The sequence below is a fragment of the Agelaius phoeniceus genome, chromosome 4 (assembly GCF_051311805.1).
Source record: "Agelaius phoeniceus isolate bAgePho1 chromosome 4, bAgePho1.hap1, whole genome shotgun sequence".
Classification (NCBI taxonomy): domain Eukaryota; kingdom Metazoa; phylum Chordata; class Aves; order Passeriformes; family Icteridae; genus Agelaius; species Agelaius phoeniceus.
Window position 1 is genome coordinate 38,931,743 of NC_135268.1, and position 23,288 is coordinate 38,955,030.

A 23,288-nucleotide genomic window follows, 5' to 3' on the forward strand; every position below is an offset into this window, starting at 1 on the left:
CGTAGTTTGCAGTATGACTTTATAACTGAATTACAGACTTTTTATTTCACTTTTGCTACAGATCTCATGGAAATTTCCTCAAAAATTTGCAGCGTATTGCTTTCAATAGACTGCCTGTTTCAAAGTATGGGATTGTAACTCTAATTTTGACAACCAACAGGAAAGAAAAGCAGAGGGCTATACTTTTTTTCTTTCTGAGTTTGACAGATTTAGCTTGGAACAGAAAATGAAGGATTAATCCATGCTGAAATTAAAATGATTGGAAAGAAAAAAAAGTAAAATACATGGAATCAGTAGAAGACTAAGATAAATGTCTTAGTGTAGACTATAGAACTCAGAATTCTTTTTTAACTTGAACTGCAATTTTCTGAAGTTGAAAATTTTCTGGATTTTAGAGAACATAGCTATTGAATTTTGACCTTCTTAAAATAATTTAAAAATAATTCTAAACTGAAAAGTAATTTCAAAACAAGAAAGACATCAAATATTTATTTAGAAAATATCAACATGTTTTTACTCTTTTTAATTTTTTTATTTTTAGTTTTGGAATCCTATCTCCAAAGTTAGTAACTGACACTAATTAACAGACGATTGAAAAGCCACTTAATTTTGTTACTGCCAAAAATCCTTCTTCTTTAGGAATAAATCTTGAATAAAAATAATAAAAAAAAAGCTTTCATAAGTCCTAGTTAGTCTGTGAGGCATCTAGAATCTTCAGAATATTTAAATATACCCCAGGGTAAAAGTTTTTCCATACTGAATTCATTTCACAAACTAAATGTATCACACATCATTTGTTCCCTGGTTCTTGGGAAATAAGCAGAGACAACTTCAATCATTAAGAAATTTTTCTGGAAAAAAAATGAAACAGCAAATGGACTCACAATGCTGCACATTCTATCATAATTAATCTACAGCACACAAGTACACAAGGCATTCTACTAGCAAGCTGAAATATATTTATTAGTTAATGCATCTGAGAATATAAGAACACCAGTAAGATTTTAAAGCTTGCTTACTACCCATTTCTGTAACATCATTCTGTGCCAGATTCAGTGAAACCTTAAACACATCAACCTACATGAATCCAGAGCCTGTATTCTCCTGCTGCCTCTAGCTTGACCCAATTAGTTTGAAAACCTTGGCCAAAACTTGTCCCTTGGTGTTTTGTAATCAAAAGCTGCTGCCACTATCACTTTATATGTACTCAGGAAGGCTGTTTGTTTTAAAAGGCTCCAAGCTGCCATGATAAAGTATTATCCTGTCATTTTCTTCACCTTCACAGAAACCCAAGACAAAGGACAGTACAGTTGCTGTAGTGTCTACTTGACAGAATACAAAAAACTTGCTAGTTTATTAGATTAGGGTTCCTTTAGACAAAGTAAAGCTCTATAAATCCTTAATTTTTACATCTATATCCTTTGAAAATTTTTTGCATATCTGAAGGAAAAATTAAGCTCACCATCCAGTCTCTAATAGCAGAAAAGTGGGATGATATATATAAGTCAAACAAAAGAAACAACAGTCCAGAATAAGAATTTGTGAAGAAGAGGCTTTCATGGAAAGTACTTACTCTCTGGAAGTATTAATGAAAAAGTGTAGTTAAAATCATATCTTAATTATGTGGAATATTTGCAAGGTTATATGCAAACATACCATTTAAACATTTTTTTCCTTTTACCGCCACTTCATAATAAAGTTCATATCCAACTACATCCCACATTTTCTGTGTTCCATCTTTCTCTGAAAACTTCCCACAATTTATGTTATAGAAACTGCATTTTGCCAGAAAGCTGCAACAGAGACTCTGATGCTAAAGGTGTTAGGATGTAGCTTTTCAGTCTTACTGAACACTGAGAGAAAATGTTAATAGTAGCCACATAAACAATTTTTCAACAGATGTTCTGACGTAGTTATTTTCATGTCTAGAATTTTCCATTTGGGAAAGAGTTTTAATGGAAATGAGAAAAATTCTGCTTAGGCTTCATATTCAAAGTTTGTTGGTACTCCTTAGTGGGCTCTTCTTCCTGCCTCTTCCTCCCCTTTTTGAAGCTACATTGGTGTCTTATCAACAAGAAACAGCAGTTAAATTAATTGCTCAATGCATACACCAGTAGCTATTAAATTTTTAATATTTTACAGAAGTTTCTCTTATCAACTGCTTCTAAATTTTCACTGAGTGATTTCAGAATTGTAGCAGGCTATGAAGATAAATTTAAAATTTTGTCTATCCATTGCATGAAATGAACCAAAATAGTCTGCTACATCTCAATGCACCATTTCAATTTGTCACAGACAGAAGAGAACCTCCTGAGCTGATCTAAACAAAGTCTGTTCAAAAAGAGCTGAGAGATAACCTACTTCCATTTATATATAAACAAGCACAAAGATCTTTAATGCTTTAGAAACCAAGAAAACCATTCCTCATAATTTGAAAGAGATCACATTCAATCCTCCCCAAAATAGAGCAGGAAAGAATTTGCTGAGACACTAGAAAAATAAATCACCTATCTCTTCTCAGTAAATACAAGGAAAAACCCATAGCAACACAATGCAGAGGAGCCTGTTTTATAAACTGCAGCATATAAACAGTACAACTGCAAATCACAGAATTAGAGTAGAATTCTGTCCTGGGGTCTCCACTTGGGAAGGTTTCCACTAACAAGCCTGATACATGATTAGTTAAGGAAAGATCTCATTGGCACACAGTTACTCTGGAAGTACATTATGAATCTCTTAGCATTGCTAAGAGAAAAGCCTTTCATTAATTAGCTCATCCCTGAGAATATTTGATTTACAGCACTGCTTTTTTCAAAATCTCTGTGAGTTACAGAAGTAGAAGCTCCTCCTCTCATCAGATAAAGACTTATTCAGGATCATACCCAGAACCGGTTGAAAACAGGCAACAAAAACTCCTCAACTCTGTGTTAAGCTCCAGTATTTAGTGCTGCCCAAAACTGTGGCAGGCTATGAATAAGATGGTAAATTGAAAATTTTGCCTATCCAGTGCACAAAGTGAACCAAAATATCCCTCAGTTCTCCTACGTCTCAATGCACTATTTCATTTTGTCACAGAGAGAACATCCCGAGCTGATTTGCAGCTACCACCACCAAGTCTTTAAATTCAAGGGATTGTCTGGATCAAAACACAAATAGAGAGTCCCTTTTCTGGATAGGTGGGAAGAAGAAAGTCAAAGGCCTCTGCTTCCATGAAGCTTCACGATCCACCCAAAGCCCATCTGTTCTGACAGGAGAGAATGTGGAGAGCAGCCATTCTGTATAAAGCACTTGTGGGCAGCAGGGGGGCATGGGGGGGTTGGTGTGCCAAATCTTTTACTCCTCTGCAGGTTCATACTACAGCTTTTCCTCAGTGGACAAGAACAGCTACTGGAGGCAAGTTCCATAACTAAGAGGTAATAGCAATTTTCTCTTTTCTTTCCAGTTCCGATGCCAAATGGGACACCAAATGCCAGCTTCCCATACTCTTACTGAGAATCCCCTTTACACTCTCTGGTTCAAGGTCCAGCCCAGGCTGGAGCACACCAGAAGAGACACAGGAGGTGGCAAGACAGAGAGGAGAAAGCCGGAAGCAAGGAAAGGAAACTCCTGACCCGAAGAAGGACTGAAGCTGCAAGAGTTCAGTGGGCAGAAGGTACAAGAAGAAGTGAGTGAACCAGGGCTTCTTCCCTCCTCCCATCAGCCCATAGCTGCCCCATAGGGACCCATCTTTCCCTGCTTTCCCTCTGGCTCAAAGCATGACCTGGTGTAGCCCACACTCCCAGCCCTGACCTTGGCCCTGGCAATCCCACCTCCCGGAAGGGCCAGACAGCCACCACGGCTGCCACCCACCCGGCCCCTCTGGGGAACCTGTGCTGAGGAGACAGAGCAGGATGAAAGGAATAAGAAAGACCCAGAGAGTCCCAAAATATGGATGAAAAGAAGCCACTAGGTATAGCTGGGGTATTCCTGGGGAAAGGAGCAGGCAGCAGGTGGAGGTAAAAGAGAGGAAGCCATGAGGAGCCAGGGAGGCTCACCCAGATATTCACCTTGCTTCACACAATGCAGCCACACCCAGACCCCACTGCTTGTGACTCATTTAATCGTATGTTCCCCTAAATCCCACCACATGGTAGCAACTCACTGCTCTCCTCATATTGGAAAGAAAAACGGAGAAGAGGTAAGACTACTGAAATGCATTTCCTTCCTCTGCCATCTTTCCAGCAGTCTTTGAAACCAGACATAAAATGATTTAGTCATTTTGAAGGAAAACAAATAAAAATGGTTTCCTAGCAACAGGATTTGCAGTATCGGTCTCTGAGGAAACTCTCCTGGATGTTTTCAAGGCTTTGCCAGTTTACTGATATAGGAAAAAGGTACTCACATCATATCAATGTGATTTGTTTAAACAAGGACAATCCTCTTCTGCTTTTCAGCAGCAGAAGCATTGCAAAGGATGGTGTTAAAAGAGCTCATGTACTTGCAAAAAAGCAAGAAATTTCAAAACTTTACAGCAAACACCTAGTACACCTTCAGCACATATAATTTCATGTAATAATACAGTGTATTATACCCCCTCCTACAAAATTTTATTTCAAAACAAAACTTATGAGTACCTGTAACTGCAGAACAGTTAATAAAAATTCAAATAAGTTATAAATTAGACAAACCTTTTGCTATTACAACAGAAGAGGCTACAAAAGATATTTCACTTCTTCAGCATCAAAAGAACTAGGAAAACAAAATCTTAGCAATCATGGAGACAGAAACAGAGAACAGAAAATAAACAAAGCATGGGAAGGTATACATTCATGGTGGGTTTGTATGTTGATGTAAATGTTTGGTTCCCCATTACAAGAGAACATGCTACTGTGCTCACACAGAATCACAGAAGGATTGGGGTTTGAAGGGGCCTCCAGAGATCACCTAGTCCAACCATAATAAGCCTAACACTGCTAAGTCCATCACTAAACCATGGACCTAAGGGCTACATCTACAGATCTCTTACCTCCAGGGCTGGTGACTTCACCACTTTCATGGGCGCACTGTTCTAATGATTTACTACCCTCTCAGGGAAGGAATTTTTCCCTAAGATCTATTCCAAAAATAGACAAAGTAATCAATAGTATAAAATGGTTTTCATATGAAAAGCAAGTAAGAGGACTCATCTTCCAGCACACACCACTTTGTGAAGTCTGTAAGGTAATGAAAGGCTGGGCATTTTCCATAATATCGTGTAAAGGCCAGCTCATCCCTCATGTTAAAACCAGCAGTTACAGGAGCATCCTTCACAGCTCTTATCATTCATGCCAGCTTGAAGATTGGATGGCTCTCCTGAGTACTCAGGTGAAATCTATCTACCAGGAGAATTCTCTGCTCACCTTATAAGATATGAGCATCTGAGACCCTTCTTCCCTGCAGCAATCTCTGAGCCATCTGTTAATCTTGCTTGACTTCCTCTACAATTGGCCTGTACATCAGACAGCAGGTATTACAGGCTTTCATAATCTAAGTTAGAGAGTTTAGAGTGTGCTGGCTGATCCCAAGCTGTTTTCAATTAGCTGTTGTCAGTTATTAAGTCATTTAACCCAAATAAGCACTGCCAGAAGTAAATATTTACCACCTGGTTGTAGCTGAATGAAACACCAAATCTGAGGCTCAAAGAGGAAAAAATTGTAGCAAGTATGATTAGCCATTCCCACCATGAGAGGAATTGCTCTTTTGCTCATGTTTCTCTAAATTACTGCTACAGTTTTGTAAATAACTTAATGGAGTTTTAATTCATATGATTCAGCACTCAAAATACTTTGCAGTTAGTTTATGGATTACTTCTGGTGTCTTGCTCACCATCTAATTAGAAAACTGTAAATGGGAAGGAGGTCCCAGAGTTTTTGCTTTTATTTTATGAATAAGAAATGTGTTTGGCAAAATCCAGTGTTCCAGGAGACTGGGCTAGATCCAACAAATAAAAGCTTATTAAATGAAATAAAGTGGGTTTGCCACTGGCAGCTATATCAGTCTGGCTGCTTTTCTAAAAATCATGGTGCTGTAAACTGCCTTTAATTATGTATTCACACTTCTTACCATTTATTATATAGACAATAATAGTTTCTTGCTGACCACATTTAAATTGGCCATATATTTTTTATTTATGATTCATAAAAATAATGAATTTTTATCTGAAACTCTTCACAATAAAAATTCACGATGCAAATATGGCACGTTTATGTAGTTAGCCAAGTTCCTGTTCAGAATCACTGCTTCATTTTCCATGGAACAGCCAATTCCTGTTCCCATCATTACAACTCACTGGCTCAGCTGCCAGCAATGAAACAGAACCAGCTTTGTTTAAACAGCATTAGTACCATACTGGCAGATTGACAACTGGCATAGAAAGGTGCTATGCAAAAAGCTGACTGTTCATTTCACTGGTCATGTAGAAAACTGACTCAAAATGAAGATAATTGCTTCTATTAACTTCTCGAAACAAGCAAACAAAATAAATAAACAAATAAAAAACCCACAAAAATAATTTGGGATAAACAGAAGTTGTTGCTCCTTCAAACAATGTTTCATTTTCTTCAAGGAAGGAAGGAAGGAAGGAATCAAAAAATGTTCAACAGATGTTTAAATGTTCAAATTTGCAAATACTGCAAGACATGAAAACACAATTTTTGGCTAAGGCTTGGAACTAAAAGCTTTCCCATGACATTGGGTATCATCACAGTAGCAAATACTAATACTTTGTTGTTTATATAGCTGGCAATTTTTCCTGTATCTGCAGCACAGATTTGAGCATCATCATTCATAGTAACTCAATCAGCTTTAATAACCTAATGTTACTTTCATTAAATAAGTAAATTAATAAATTTCATTAAATAAGTAAATACAGCCATTCCTTAGGAAGCTGAGACATTTTCCTTCCTCATTACTGCACACATATGTACCTGTAAAAAAATGGAACCTGGTTAAGTCAGGTGCAATGCACATAAACCAGAAAAAATAATAGTAAATAGAAAAGACAGAGAAAGAATGCTTAAATAAGGAATGCCTAAATCCTCATTTTACAGACCATAGTTTGAGAGACTTGTGACTCAGTCTGTGTCTGAGCTATTACCTGAATAAAATGAATCCAAGAGAGGGACACAGAGGTAGGATTTATTAAGAAATTCTGGAAGCAAGACTAGTAATCTAGTCCCTGATGTTGTGCTGTTTTACATATTTTATATTTGCAATTAGGTTGTTGAAAACACCATACTGCACTGTTTTTCAATATCTGTTTGAAGACCACCAACCCTTAATATTTTTACAGAGTACTATATCTCAACAATGTTGCTATCTCTGAAGACCTGTGCTTTAGTTATGCTTGCTAAATAGAATTTTAGACTCAAAAAAACATTATGTGAATGCTGTTTGCAGCACAGCTTATCAGAGCAAAATAGTTGCCTCCACTCATAAAGTCCTGCAAACTTTTGCTATATTGTAGTTGAAAAAAAAATTTGCTGGATTTCTGAAGATGTGCATCTGTACACGACTAATAATGGCTGTGAGAACAGCAATTTGACACTCCAGTTAGACCTGCAGAAGACTGACTCTATTCAAGACCAGGGTTTAACTGTTACACCTTTAAGATTTATTGTTGTGCATTAATTATCCACTACAAATCCTGAAGTAAACATTTTGAATTACTTAGGAAGCAAATAGCCTTCATTCCAATATACAAGTTTCTGTAATATATGTCCACTAATATTCTGTTTATAGGACTAGATGTAATCTGAAAGAAGAAAATATTAAAAAAATATAGTTTAGGCAAAAGAAAGGCATATGTAACCTACTTCCCACTTATTCTTTAGTATGAAAAGAAAAAATGACTTTACGAAGGGCACAGGAAGGACATTGATCTGTTAGAGCGAGTCCAGAGGAAGCCACCAAGATGATTAGAGGGATGGAGCACCTCTCCCACAAGGAAAGGTGAGAGAGTTGGGGTTGTTCAGTCTGGAGAAGAAAATGCTCCAGAGTGATTGAATTGAGGCCTTCCAGTACCTGAAGGGAGACTACAAGAAGGATGGAGAGACAATTTCTATAAGGACACATAGTGACAGGACAAGGGAGTGGTCTCAAAGCATTGTAGAGCAGGTTTAGATTAGATAGGAGGATGAAATTCAGTACTGTGATGGTGAAGATGCACTGTGAACAGGTTGCCCAAAGAAGTTGTGGCTCTCCCATCCCTGGAGTTGTTCAAGGCCAGGCTGGCCAGAGCTCTGAGCAAGCTGGTTTAATGAAAGTTGTCCCTGCCCAGGAACGGTTGAGACTGGGGAGGTCGGAACTACATTATCTTTACCATCCTTTCTGACTTAAACTTTTCCAGGACTTTATGAATAGAGAACAAAACATTCTGAAAAACCTCTGGACAAGAATTTATATTACTGGAAAGGGTGGTAGTTGTAAAAGATGTGAGGGTTTCTTGTAAATCTTTATTAACAGCCTTTATAAAACCATTAAATGCAAACTGTAGTATTTCCATGCAAGATGTTCAGAACAAATTAATTGCATAACAACAGCCTACACATCATATGAGCAAATATGTTGACCAATAAAACAGACAAATTGGGCTTTATTGTCTATATACATTAAAGATGGCTGTAAAACAAGCTCTGGGTCATTGATTTATCTTGCTTCTGTTCTTCATGACTATCTACTAGGATAGTAAGTGGATAGTTCCCTCTAAAAAGGTGGGGGGAAAGTAAGGGATCTTTCTATTGCACTGAACACTGAATATATCTTCAGAATAAATGTTAAAATATTTATCATATCAGTTGTTACAGAAAGAATGGTCTACAGGGGACTAGACTAGAGTCAGGAGGATAGTACAGAATGGGCAGTTCTGCAGACACAAGAAAGAAATGTTCATTTACTCCAGGGGCAGCCCAGCTCCCTGTGACAGGTATGAAATGTCAACATCAAAGCTGGTATAGAAATGCAATTTGCTATATCATTGGTTTTGTTCCCTACTTAAAAGCTGAGACAGAAACAATAAAAGTTTTATACTTACCCCATGGGACATGATTTCGTGACAGTGCCTTGTTAGAAGTACACACTTTAACAGCTTATCAAACGAAGCCTGTTAGAGACATAACTGGAAGACCATAAATCTCAGGTCTGCCACGAAGCAGCACTGTGAATATGCTCCATAAGCTGCAGTTGGTGCTGTTGTCTGGCAAACACCATGTTGTCTGACACTGCAGCACTGGTAACATTGATGGTTTTGCTCCTCTCATTTTAGAAGGAATTCATTTGAAGTTCATAAAATCTACTGTTGGTTTCAGTGCCTTTTGAGATCAGAACTGAACACTTCTGTGGGAAGCCCACTGCTCCTGCCTGGCAAGAGAATACTTTCAAAACAACACCTTTCCTTCTCTTTTGTTGAGCATGGCTTGGCAGCGAGTACAACAGTAAATCCCTGGTTGTCGGCCTGTATTACAGAGTGCATCGCCACTCTCAGTGATTCAGCTTGAAACTGCACCTCTGGGGTTTCAACTCACATACCCACTTCAGAGATGACTAAGCTATATTTACATGTAAAGACCTGTGTGCACTAATTTACACACAGGAAAAAGGACATAACAGCAAGCCTACTAAAATATCTCTATATAAAGCGTGTTACCATGACAGCAAACAGTCTCAACATCTTCATAGAAGCCTATCTTTTAAGAAAAAATATCGAATTAAAAAGCTTGAGTTGAGGGTAAATAGTAATACATGTATCTGGTAAAAATAAGCAACTCTATCAGCTACTTTTTTTGTGAATCATTACTATCAAATAGCTTTAATCTTGTAAGTAATCCACTGGCTGATATACCAGGAGACGTAAAAAAAGAAGGAAGGTCATTCACTTCAGGGCTAATTATATTATCAGCTTATTTCAGAATTAGTATATAAATTTAATTATGCTTTTTAACAACATAAAACTTGAGAAATTGTATCAATTTATGTAGAGACATAGTAAGTTAATATATAAAATTTGCATTACTATATATAGACAGCAATCTAACACCAACTCTAAGCTACCGATTAAATTTTCTCATGTTTCCTGTTGATAATTAATTACCCACTTACCTTTTGATAGAGAACACTAGCTCATTGCATTCTTTTAGGAAGTAATTTAAATCTTATTTATGAAAAACATGCTTAATAAATTTCATTTTGTCAGAAGTAATTATATAGAGTCCACATATTGCATAGTGCTGTGCTTTTTCCTCAGTCATGTTCCTTTTCAGTTTTACTTCTCACAGAGCTCAACTTCCTGTATATAAAATTCTAAATGCCAAACAGCTTATTCAGCTATTAAAAATAACAAATGTCTTCCAATGTTAGCTGAAATTTTCTTCTTCTGTTATTTTTTAATAAATGTAGGAAAAAAACATTCCATTTTAATTCTCTTTTTTTCATATATATATAAATGTAGTAAATATTATAGAAAACAGATTAAACTGAGTTAAACTAGTCATTTTCTGAAAGTCACTTATAAGGCCCTGAATGTTCTGGAACAACCTGGACTACTTCTAGGATATATGCCTGAGTACTTCATTTTGGTGTGTCCCCTGTCCTTTTTTCTGCAGAAACCATATTTCTCCATAGCATAGAAGTGTAGAGCTGAAGACAAATTACTATAATTTCTAAGTCCTGCTTTTCTTTTGATCATCATTTTCTGTGTTCTCTATACCTTGTTCTATTTAGAGAGTAGGAAAATATGCTGTATATATTACATGAAGAAAATTGTTAGTAGTTAATAAAGAGCAAAGGGGTAATTTTCAAATTTAAAAAAAAAATTATTTGAGCAGTTCTGCAATTGGAAAAACCTGAAGCTATTACAAAAAATAGATAAATCCTCTAACAGTTCTTTAATGTCATTGTCACAGAATCCGTCTTACAATCAATTATAAAAAACTCTTTATTTTTCTGATAGCTGTATGTAGATAATGTTTTTCTAATCTTGAAATGAATGTCTGTTTTGCATTAAAAATAATGTGGGTTTTTTTAATATTAATTTGTAAAATGGATTCTGGCCACTTATTATTATTTTTCTATACCTGAGTAAATGTAAATAAGGAAGGATGGTATGGTTGATTTTTGCACAGCTAGTTTTACTACATTTCATGTTGAAATTATAGTCCAGGAACTACTTCCTTCCAGAGTAAGAAACTTAGACACTGCTTGGACACAAGATTTGGCAATGAGGTTTTCATAACTCCAGATTTTATATCAATGTAGAGCTGCTAAAAAAAGTTGAAATTGTGCAAAAACTGGACTCCTTTGTAGGCGCTTTAGCAAAACCATTGCTGTGGGCAAAATATTCTGTGTGTTGGCAAACCAAGTAATCACCAAATATCTTCCAATCAATTGCAGCACAAAATTGACCTTCTAGATGTGCAGAGGCAGAGCATAGAGAGCATAGGTTACAAAGCAGGGTTTTCTTTGTACCCTTCAGCACTGTAAGGGCACTTTTATATGAAATAATATGTTCTGTTTTGACATTCATTTAGTGCAGATTTCTGATGTCTTTTAAATGCTTACTTCTTACCACAGTAATTACAAAACCAAAACAAGCCATAATTGTTATAATAAAGTACCTGACATCCATTTCACTCAGAATCAGTAGTTTTGCCTGTCCCACACAAGCATATTCTTTCAGCCTTCTAGGCTATTCAGAATTTACATTAATACTTTCAAGAATTTTCCCAGAATGGTTGATGTTAAAGATTGCATTCCCTTCTCTACTGCTCTATGACACACATATGCAATGAAGTCACTGAAGAGCCTCCAACTCTTTACAGATGAATAAAAGTCTTCATATTAAACATAGCGACATATTGATTCTTCTTAATTTTACTTCCCTAACACTTTTTTATTTTACCATACGTATATTTCAGACAAAATTACAAGAGTCAAGTGTAATATGCAACAATAAACACATTCAAATAAACTCACCTCTGATTTGAAAGTTAAGGAAGAAGAAAAGACAAAGAAAAAAAAGTACAAAATAAATGTTAAATGTTCTTATATCATTGATGGGCAGCATATTATTAGCTTTTAGGGGCATACTACAACATCTTGTCATTAATTGTTTTACCTCAATATAGAAATGAAATATATATTTACTTAGTGAGTTAAAAACTTCTTTTGTTTTTACATGGAAACGTCTTATTTTTAATGCAGCATATTCAGACAAAAAAAGAGTTAGGAAATAACTGGAAACTAAGAGAACAAGCTGGTTTTTTTTCCAGGGTTGATATTATTTTGTTTGATAATGAGATACCTATATTTTTATTTTTTTTAGTTCACTTGAGGCAGGTAAATTGCAATCCCCTTCAAAGTTTTCATTAGATAGCCTATTATTCCCTTGAAAGAAATCACACTTTATGCATTATTCATTAGGGGCAGCAAATCTTCAGAGCAGTCACACAGGCTGCAGTATCACAGAACTACTTAAAATTCTATGTCTTCTTTCTCCATTTCTGCTGAATGCAGTTCTGGTCTAATCTTTGTGTATAACGCAATATCTCTGGTTAATTCAGATATTGCAAAGCTGAAGAAAAACCATGTGTTTTATTAGTGCGGGATAAAATAATCTCACTTTTATTTATCAAATACATGTCGTTCAACCTGTGTATGATATTTTGATACCTTCATATTTTTTGTTTGTTTTTTTTCTGTTTGTTTGTTTTATATTGGTGCATATTTCTACACATCCTTATGCAGTGGATGTCTAAAGAGTGTTTTACTGATGCTCTCCTCTGCTTACCTCCTACAGTTTATTTTTTCCTTGAGTCTACTTTATGTGTACCTTAATAGCTTTCTGGACTCACTAAGACTATTTCTGTGTGCTTCCCTCACAGTTTCGTGCCAGCTGCTATTTTACACTGTGGGAAAACCAGTAAATTCTTGTTTCATATGTGTCAGATAATGCCAGTTTTACAAGGTGTATTCAAAAGGGTGTTAGAGGTGAGTTAATAAAATAATTCAACTAGATATTCGGGTACATTGTTTTCTCTCTCTACCCTCTAGATGACAATATAATACAAGATTAGGCAAACCATGTATTTCAGCAGAAAGGCCACGGCATGGAAAGGTACAGACCTTCATTCTGCTCATGACTGGGCCATTGACCTTCCACAAGCCCCTTCTATTTTCTGTTTTATTCCCCTCCACCCAGGACTTACACATGTCATTTCTGCTTAGCACACAGCTAAGAACACCAGAGCTGTCATTTGCTATGCACACATTCCAACACTAGAAAAACCCTCATCAAGGAAACGTCAGTCTATAAAAACCCCAAAGTTTAAAATCACAAGTTGCTGATTTGTACCTCATGTTAGTCACCCCATATCAACTTCTTTGCTTTTTCTCTCTCTTTTTCTGTCACTGCCTTTTCTGACAACTCTCAGTTCAGCTTCTTTTAAGTGCAAAACCTTTGGGAAGAATTAGAAGGGACTCATGGCTCCTTCTAAAGCACAGTACAAAATCTGCTGATTTAACCCTTTACCACTTTTCAAATGACTGTGTATGTGTTACCTTAACTGCTTAACCTACTGGAGGGGTGTAGTGCATCCTTTCTGCCACTTCTGAAGATAGCTATGTTAGCTAACACACGTGTAATCCCAAAGTACCTCTTAAGTCAAGACTAGTTTTTGCTTAAGTTATGAGATGCAGATTTTAACAACATTTGCTTAATACTATTTTTTAAAGTTTCTGATAGTATAACTTATTACTTCTTTTTTGATCTCTGAATATCCTTGAAAAACAAGAAGATATCTATGATGCCACATGAGCTGCTTAAAGACAGAGCAAGAGATATCCTGCAAAAGATATTGAAACAAATTGTAGAGTTCTATAAGCCTATAAATACAAAAAAAAAATACAAAACAAAAATATCTGAGAGGGAAAATAAGTGCAAGAAGACAGTTATAACTAGAAGAAAACATAATATTATCCCTCCCCTCAAAAGAAGTGGTGATAGTTGTTTGTGGGAGTTTTTTCCCCAATTTTGAATGCAAGCATTAAGTGATGGCAAAATATGTAATGAAATTAAAATTGGCAAAGTACAAATTACTCTTTCTACCTTGAAAGCAAATATGAAAATGCAGAAGGACTTGTGGTCTAAAGTACCTCCATACATAATTTCCAAAACTAAGGCAAATAAACTCCAAATTTTATACTCTGAGCAGTTGTTTTGCAGATTCAAGCCTTTTGCCTCAAAAAATTATTTTGTACTTTATTATCTAAGTAGACCATAATGAAGATTTTTATAATACTTACATTAAAAAATCCCATCACTATCAATACATACCTAAACACATTTATTAAATCAAAAATTTTAATTCATCTTAGAGAATTAAGAAGTTTAAAATTTAATTTTCTCCAATTGTGTACTAAAATACCAACATTATGTCTTTCATCAACCACAATAATTTTGGTGCAATACTGACCAAAGAAATTTTGTCATTTGACATAATAAAAAGTATATTGAATTATATAAAAGATGGATCATGTAGAAAAAAATTCAAAATATCAGTATAGTGGTTTTTGGTTTTGTTTTTTTTTTTAATTTAGAGAATTTAGATTCTAAGCAGTATGAGGATGTAAAACAAAAATATAAGACCTTAATTTTACCCGTATTTTCTGAGAGATGGAGGATTATCTACAGCTCTGAGTATGGGACTAGAAGGTAAGGTCTTGAACTGAGGCAAATGATTAGTATTCATATTTTGCAGAAGATAAATTTTCACATTAAATATACAGACACTCATGTATACTGAAAGTCACTGGGGATTAGCATAATATTTCTATTAGTAACACCAGCTTATCCAGCTGAGCGACACTCTGTAGTCAAGAGCAAAGTACTGGAAGGGTGAAAATGAGCTTAAGTGTTTCCAGCATGGGGTAAGGAAGGAGAGTGACCATTTCCACAGGCAATTATTTAGCTTTAACTGGACCTCCCACAAAAATTCTCTGTCCTTACATAACTGATTTACCTCCCTTCTTTATGTGTGTTTCAGTCATTTCTCCTTTTCTCCATCATGCTGCTCACTCCAAACTCCACCAAAGGAAATATGAACAACTATAACTTTATCATAGAATCAAGCAAAACTGAAACTTTTGCCTTGACACTTGATTGTAAAAATAGCCCTTGTGTAAGTTAGATATACTTCTTTCAATGCAATGTAAATTATAATGAATCCAGCAATTTATGTTATTACTATTTGCTATTGCTACCACAACTGAGCAATTAGCAGAAAAAATCCTTGCTTAAATGTTATATTAATAATTTAATTTTTGTCTTTCCCATGGTTGTAATGAATATGGTGCTTCCATATAGAGATTTAACATGGTGTATCCTTGCTCTTTACCCAAACATACAAATGATATGTGAACAGTGTAGATTAATATACAAAATGGATCACAGAGGGATCACCCTGATGTTCCCTCCCTGAGGAGAACAGTGAAAAATTTTTCTTTTTAAGCAATGGGCTTTGTATTGGAAAGATCTTTTCCAACACAAGTAAAGTTTCTAAATAGTGCTACAGGCTGAAAATTTTGGTTTGAGTCAATCATCATATTATAAAAGCACATTAACCTGAGTGAGAAAGGTCAAGAGTAATCAGTTCAATACAGGAGGGAAACCAAAAGCAAGACAAGGAACCAGGAGAGAAATAGATCAATCTTTAAAAAGTGTCTCTGAAGTAAAAAATCCTGTTTCATCTCTGACTCAAATTTTTTGAGTCAAATTTTATCTGACTGGGTTTTGTTTTTTTCTAAATCATATAGAGAAAAACATAGTGCCTATATACTGCTTTGTACTCTCACAGATGAAGCAGAATGGAGAACAGTGGTAAAAATACTGACAACCATAATTTTATACTTGGATACATAACACATATGCATATAGATAGAACTATCTCACTAGAGATGCATATTTCAAATAAAGTTATTAGCTCATACTTGGAGAACAAGAAGTAAAAAAAGCACTTTCTCATGGGAAGAAAGAAGAGGAAATGTTCTGTGTTGAAATCTGTTTCAGATAAATGTAATATTAATTATCATAGTTTATTAAACAGAGAAGTTTAAAACATGATAAGTTAGATGTCAGGAGTACCCATAACAAAACAACACTTAGTGACAAAATAAAATTCATTGATTCAAAATATAGGTCCCATCCTGCTTCCTGACCTACACAAACTTCTGTGTCAAATCAAATCAAATCAAATCAGAAAGAGGGTGAACTGAAGCAATTTCTTAAGTCATTCTCTCAAATTCCATGAACAGTTCGGGGATGCAGATTTAAATTGTTTTGCAAAGGTACAGCAGCATAATATAGCCAAACTGGTCTTCCTTGCTCAAATAGAAATTTGTGATTAGAGTTGACAAGATATCAGAATTTTCATTCTACAGGAACTTGATGGGAAGGGCAAGAATATTCAATTTTGTAGCAGAAAAAATCCATTGAAAATTTTCTAACAACCAAGAATTTAATTTTGTATAGCTTAGCTTCATTTACAACATTTTTAAATAAAATTGAGCTTAGGTATACCTGGGCTCCTTGTTCCTTATATTCTCTTAGCAGATTGATGAGGACCCAGAAGACCAGCAGACAGACTCTCAAGCACTCAGCTCTGCAACAGGTAGTATGAGGAACATGACTAATCCAGGTAGTGGATGCAAGTGTACATCATGAAAATCCCTGTGAAGGAATAGAAGCCTTTTATTTTCATCAGACAATCAGACAATAAACATTTCAAGTGAATCAATGTTTTATGCATTATCATAAGCATGATAATGTGCATGTGATAATGTAATGTGATGTCAGTCTAATGTTTCATATCCTCCAGCTTCCCTTTCTCTATTTTTATTTATTATTTCATGAAGACTTGTCCAAATAATGTATTTCATCTCTCAGCAAAATCCAGGTATCTCAACCAAAAGATTTCATTCTTTCCACAATTGTACTAATCCATCATTTATTGCATGGCCTACCAAGACTTAACTTATTCAGCATTGAAAAGAATATTCTTAATTTGGTGAAATAGCTCATTATCAAACCTTCTCAACAATTAAGATTCCTATGTGATGGATGACCAGTAATAACCATTGGACATATTTTTCCCCAAAAAAAGTTTTGTTCTATTTCTTCCTATATTAATCTTCATGTTACCTGATGAACAGATTTTCACTTGACATCACCTCATCAAAAAACACAGATAAACCCCATTTCCATGACTTACTTTCCTTGCTTTATCAGTGATTCAGATTCTCAGAAAGCCTTATTTTTGGTAATTCCCTTCCTCACTTCCTTCACAGAAATTATTAACAAACAATCACTGGCCTTATACATATTTTCTAGCCACTGAAAATAGTTCAAAGGCGCTACCCGTGTTTTTCATTCCTTGTGTGTTTTCCTAGCGGAGATGATTCTGTTGAGACAGTCTGTCAGACAACAATTCTCCCAATGCCACTGCTTTAAACATCTCAGCAGGTGAAACATGCGTGTCTGCCACCATCCCACGTCCACGTCTCATCATCCTACCAACAATAATTCCTATCACAACAATAGTCCCTTTGAGGTTCTTATTTTCTTATTCCTCCTCCTTTTCTCAGATATTTTTACTGAATAACTTCCCATAAAATCACTACTGTCTGCTGATGCCTTCATTTTGATTCTGTTACATCTTGTATATGGATAGGTTTACAGATCCTTATTGTCTAGCCCAAAATATAAAAATAATTTAGTTCTAAGGCTCCTGTGTGCTCCTTCTGAGGTAAAAACTTTCAGTTGATGAATTTAGATGTGGATGCAGCAAAAAAAAAAAAGATAAAATAATAACATAAATAAGAATGATTTTTTTTCTCTAGACTCTTAAAATATGTAAAGGGAAAATTTACTAAAAACATCCAATGGCTAATTTCTGTTCTATCACAACAAAAATGTTCAGGTATTTTTCATTCTAACTGTAAGTTTTTATTAAGTGCCTTACAGCAACAGATTTGATCAGCATTTTTTCTATTTTTTCTGTCTCATTACCAGATTATAATGGTATTATACAAGAAAAGTGAGATCTCAAGGCTTGTTAGCTTTTACAAAATATTTGTCCAAAAAGCATAAAGCAACTCTATATAGTGAAAGCAGAGATACTCCTCATTATAATGCTAAAACCATTTGTCACTGTCTGGATAGCATTTCTGTGTTCAAGAACGAATATCAGTAACTAATAAAATGGGTTTTTTTCAACTCCAACAGTGCTTATCTTAGTAGGCCCACAATGACATCTTGTGGCTGCTCTGAGTTGATGACTCAATGATTAATAAAATAAACATGTCTAGTGACTTTCAAGAATCTTTTACACCTGAAAAGTTATCCTTGGTGAAGATCCTGCATAAGACATCTGCCTGTGACAGCAGTGCCTGGTTTTTCTAAGTCCTGAGCAATCATTCCAGTTGCTCCATTTTTCTGTCAGTGGAAAATTAACTAATTAACTTTTGGTTTAAAAAAATCTGTGGAGGTGGCTACACTACACTGTGTAAGTAACAACTGAAAGCCTTCAGGCTATCAAAATGTGGTAGATGAGTTTAAATCTGCAACATTAGGAAGAAGGAAACCAAACCTAAGAGAGTGATTTACTAAATCAGGTCCAAAATAAGTCCTTTTGCCCAAACTTCAAAGAGTTCTGTTTTAGTTGTTTTTTGTTGTTTTTTTCCTTAGCTGAATGGCCATTACCTTGGTTAGGCAGCTGCAGCTTTTTTTCAGGATCAGTCCTCAAATATTTGAACAGACATCCATTCTCATTTGCTTCCCTTTCTGCAAGTATGAATTGCAATAAATGTCTTGGGATATCCATGTTTACCTAAAGCTATGTAACAAATTTTATGTAACCATGATTGTTATGTTATTTTTCTACAGATTTCCCTGACAAACAATTTTGCTTCCCTCAATTTTGCTTCAGTGGTTTCTTAATTTCAAGTGAACTCTCTCAGTGACAGTCTTGGGTTTCTTTCTTTAGATATTCATTTTCTAATAATTTGAGAAAAGGGCAGTGGCCATGTCTTTTCCTGTCCTTTGCTAGCTCATAGCCTCTTCACTGAAGATTCCTGATGAAAGTTGAGGATTCATTGCAAATGTTCATTTTAATATTTCCTCAGATCATTTAAACATTTGAAAGGCAGTTGTCTGCTTTTGGATAGAACAGCACTTTTCTAACTTCACATTTTGCAGATCAATATCCCTTCACAAGAATTACAATAATATAAATGTCTTCATGGTTCACTGTGGAATTTTAAGCAGCATAATTTGGAGTATTAGTAGATTTCAAATTTATTTTTAACTTTTTTCTCTTACTTTTGAAAGACAATTTCATAAAGGTAATGCAGAGCCCTTTTCCTCTGAACCAGGTTGTAGTGTATTATAAATATACACATACACATATGCACACACACACACACACACATATATATATATATATATAAATATATATATATGTGAGCATGTATGTTCAGGGAGGACTGTCAAGGAATTTTGGAAAATTATCACTGCCCATCCTTTATTAAACCTATAATTAGCACAGAAGTGCTTGATTTCCCTGAACAATGTCTGGCAAACCTGATTAAATGCTTACTTATTGCTCTTCAATGCACACAGATAGTTTCATACAGGGTTTTGGCTGAAGTAAGGGCTGTGCAAAACACAAAATCTGGGCTCACAGGGAAGTCATCATTTGGCTGAGGGGGAAAAGAAAAGTATTATATCCTTTCCAGCAGTACAACGCAAAATTCAGGGAAGGAGAGGAGCTGGAAAGATGGATATGAGCTGGGGTGCTCCGATTTGGCAAAGGATGGACACTCATTCAAGGGAATCAATACCAGACTTAAAATAGAATCATCACTTGCATTAAGAATTAACAGAAGCATGAGGTGAAGGATGTGGCAGCAAAAGGATTTTGGCAAAAGGAGGCTGCTGGAAGGCTGCAGTGCAGCAGTGAACAGTAAAAAGAAGAGGAGGCATGAGAACACTGCTTCCTCAACAATAGTCAGTGAGGGTGGCTAAATATGCCTACTACATAAAAGAGTGGGAAAGAGTGGAAATAATGGTGAAGTATCTCGGTAAACTTCTCTAAAAACCTGTTGTGAGACCCAGGTTCTAGCTCTAACATGGAATTGAACATCCATTTTTGATAGGGAATTGAAGTTTTTCAAACATTGCTGGTATGCAGTTGACGTACTAGAAATTACCAGTGTTAAGAATTACTTGCTGTTTTCAACAGTATTGCATTGCCTGCTGGTGAGCTTTAAACTGAAAAGTATAGGCTTGAAAACCTTTGGCAAAAAAACCCTGAATGTATTCATTATGAATAATCCCATTTGTATTAGCTGCTAATTTTGAGTTGATCAGTAGCATATGCAGCAATGTCATCAGATAGACACAAATCTATAGTAGAGGAAATGTATTGTACTTGAATATCTGTACTTGAATATCTGTGTATAGGCTTTGCCTTGGGAGGTCCCGGTTGTCCTTGATGGGCTGCAGCTGCCATGTCCTTAATTGGGCTGCAGCTGTGACCAATGAAGATAACTGAGATAAAAGGGGGCGGGTTAGCCAGTCAGGGAGAGCCTTGGAGGAGCCCTGGACTGAGAGAGAACAGCATGCAGAAGAAGGAGTCTGTGTTGTGAGGATCTGCAGCCATGAGACTACACCAAGGAGGTATGGACTTTAGAAATCTAACAAGAATATGGGACTCTAGAAATAGAACAACAACACAAATCCTAGAAACAGAATCCAATATGTTGGAAGAGACCTCTGGAGGTCTTCCAATTTCAAGTTCAGTTTAAATAAAGTCAAGTTGAAGGAGGTTGCCCCATTCTCAGTCTGAGGAAGGAGATTTTACAGCCTTTCTAGACAGCCTTTGACATTATTTCCCCAGAGTAAAAAAAAAAATCTTGATGCTGCTGACTTTAGTTACCTTAGATTTCTCTATTCTTTATATTTCTGCAAAAAATTTATTAGCTCCAAAGTTAATAAATAAAAATTCATATCTGTTTTTTACCAAATTATAGCTGCAGTATTTTTTGCTCATTTACTTAAGCTCACATCTGAATGAGAATGAAAATAGAGCAAAATTTGTCTAATTGTGCATTTGGAGATGTCTTAGACATCTGCTGGCAATCTTTACTAAGCCATGTGCCAGAAGGTGCCACTCTTCTGGCAGAGGTGTGAATCCAGTTGCCTCAGGCACTTGAAATTCAGGAAAGGAGCAGGATTGCACCTTCATTCCCTAAGGACACTGATCTGGTATGCACCAACATACAAAAAAGAGTTTATTTGGAATTGCCTGATTAGGCAGAAAAAGGACACTTTTGCTGAACAGCCTTATGAAGGGATTTCCAACTAGCCCACACAGCTGCCCTCTTTTCATCCATGAACCACAAAGAGGTCTTGTGTTACAGTAATTGTTCATATATTGTTTTGTTTTGCTGGACAATAGACTGCCACTGTCAGTTGACTGTCAGTTAACATCAATCAACTCATTAGAAGCCCTTGACTTTCTCATCCAAGCTACTTACAAGGTTTGATAAAAGAGTGCAGGCAGTTCTGGGCTTGCATTCCCCCTCAGGAAACCAGAATAGGATCCAGGGAGTACTGTGCTGGTGAGGTGGTGAAGGCTAGAAGCAAGATTTAGATGAAGGCATGATTTGAGTTACCCCTGCAATCATGAAAAAACAGCATTGAGGAGGAAGGGAACAGTATGAAATTGGGTTATTGTTACTGTGAAAGAAGAGGAGAAACACCAAGGTAAACTGCACTTGGGTACAACTCATCCAAAAAGTGGGGAAAGGGGGAATAGAGAAAACATGGGGCTTTCCTCGTCACCAGACCATTTGTACACCTTAGTACAGTGTCATGCATTTTCCTTGTGCTATGTTTTGAATGTGGTCAAGAGTGTAGCTAAGAATATGAGTATCAGATGCCTAGGTGTGATGCTATCCCCTGCTACAGCACATACCTGAGTAGGTACAGCCCATTTCTGGCATGTGTCTGTTGAAGATGATTTTTTTTTAAATTTCAGTTAAATAAAAAAAATGTATGTTCTTGAGATTACAGAACATAGCTTCAAGCCAACTCAGTTTCTTCCCCAATCCCTGAAAATGTTTTTTACAAACCACACATATTTCTAAAATTACTGCAGCCTCCACAGGATTCTTCCCTGTATTCTAGAATTCAAAGGCACTCTCCAACCTAAAAATTGACAAGTCCTTGAAAAGCAGTCATGTTTCTATTTATTCTAATTCAGGTTCTAATCAGGTCTCACCATGCTTTATTACTCTAACCATTTTCTGGAATGTTATTCAGGACAAAAACTTCCAAAATAACTGTTATAAGGCATGTATTGGTGCAAATTTTATGGGAAAGGTAGGGCTCCATAGCTTTCCCTTTCTTGTGGTAAGGGAATTTGTGCCAAGTCAAATGCCAATGGTTAATGCATACACAGGGAAAACAGGGAAACACAGAAAATCTGTCAGCTCATCTTGGATAAATCCAACGATTACTTTTTGGACTCCTCTTCCCCAGCAGTAGGATCTTGTCCTGTAAAAACAGGCAAGGTAAAATCTAGCTGAGGTTTATCTTGCTGACTCACAATCATGTCAAAGAATAGGTTCCATTTGAGACACAATATATTGTTCTCAAAGAAATACCCATGGGAATCCACTTATTTTCTATTGCTTCATTTTAATTTCTCAAGTGCAAACTATAAATTTCATATTAGGACAGAATGGTCCCTCTCTTATCTGCTTCACTCCCCAGATATTTGATATCAGAACCTAAACTCAACCTTTAATAGGAGTGAGTGAATAATAGAATTCATTAGGCTTTATTGCTATTGTAAACTGTCCTGTGGTGCACAAAGTATCCTTTTATTACTTTCTTGATTACAACAAAATTGCACTTGCCTGCTGCATCAAAGTTAATGACCCAAGAGTATGAATGGAGTTGCTAGCAGCTAATAAAAGAGTTATTAAGGAAGGTATGCAATTAAATAGCTTCAATTAATGTGTTTGTCTTTGTGATAAAATAGTATTCTTCCTTTTACAAAGAACTTCCATTATGAGAAGAGTTACAGAAATTGTATAGTGATGTATCTGTTTAGTAATAGAATTAGCTGGTACAAACCATGATTCAGAAGACAAAGAGCAACACTTTTAAAATCAAATGTGTAAGACAGAGCAATGATATACTGTCCTGAAAAATA

At 35.8% G+C, this 23,288-nt stretch overlaps 1 long non-coding RNA gene across 2 annotated transcripts in view; it reads right to left on the minus strand.

Moving 5' to 3' along the window:
- LOC143693965 (uncharacterized) overlaps positions 1–23,288 on the minus strand; it is a 99,405-nt gene that overhangs the window by 70,812 nt on the left and 5,305 nt on the right. For both annotated transcript variants that reach the window (XR_013182098.1, XR_013182097.1), the window contains exons 3-4: positions 21,604–21,743; positions 16,586–16,735 (exon numbers count right to left, since the gene is read on the minus strand). This is a non-coding gene — a long non-coding RNA (uncharacterized LOC143693965). The remainder of the gene's footprint in view (positions 1–16,585; positions 16,736–21,603; positions 21,744–23,288) is intronic.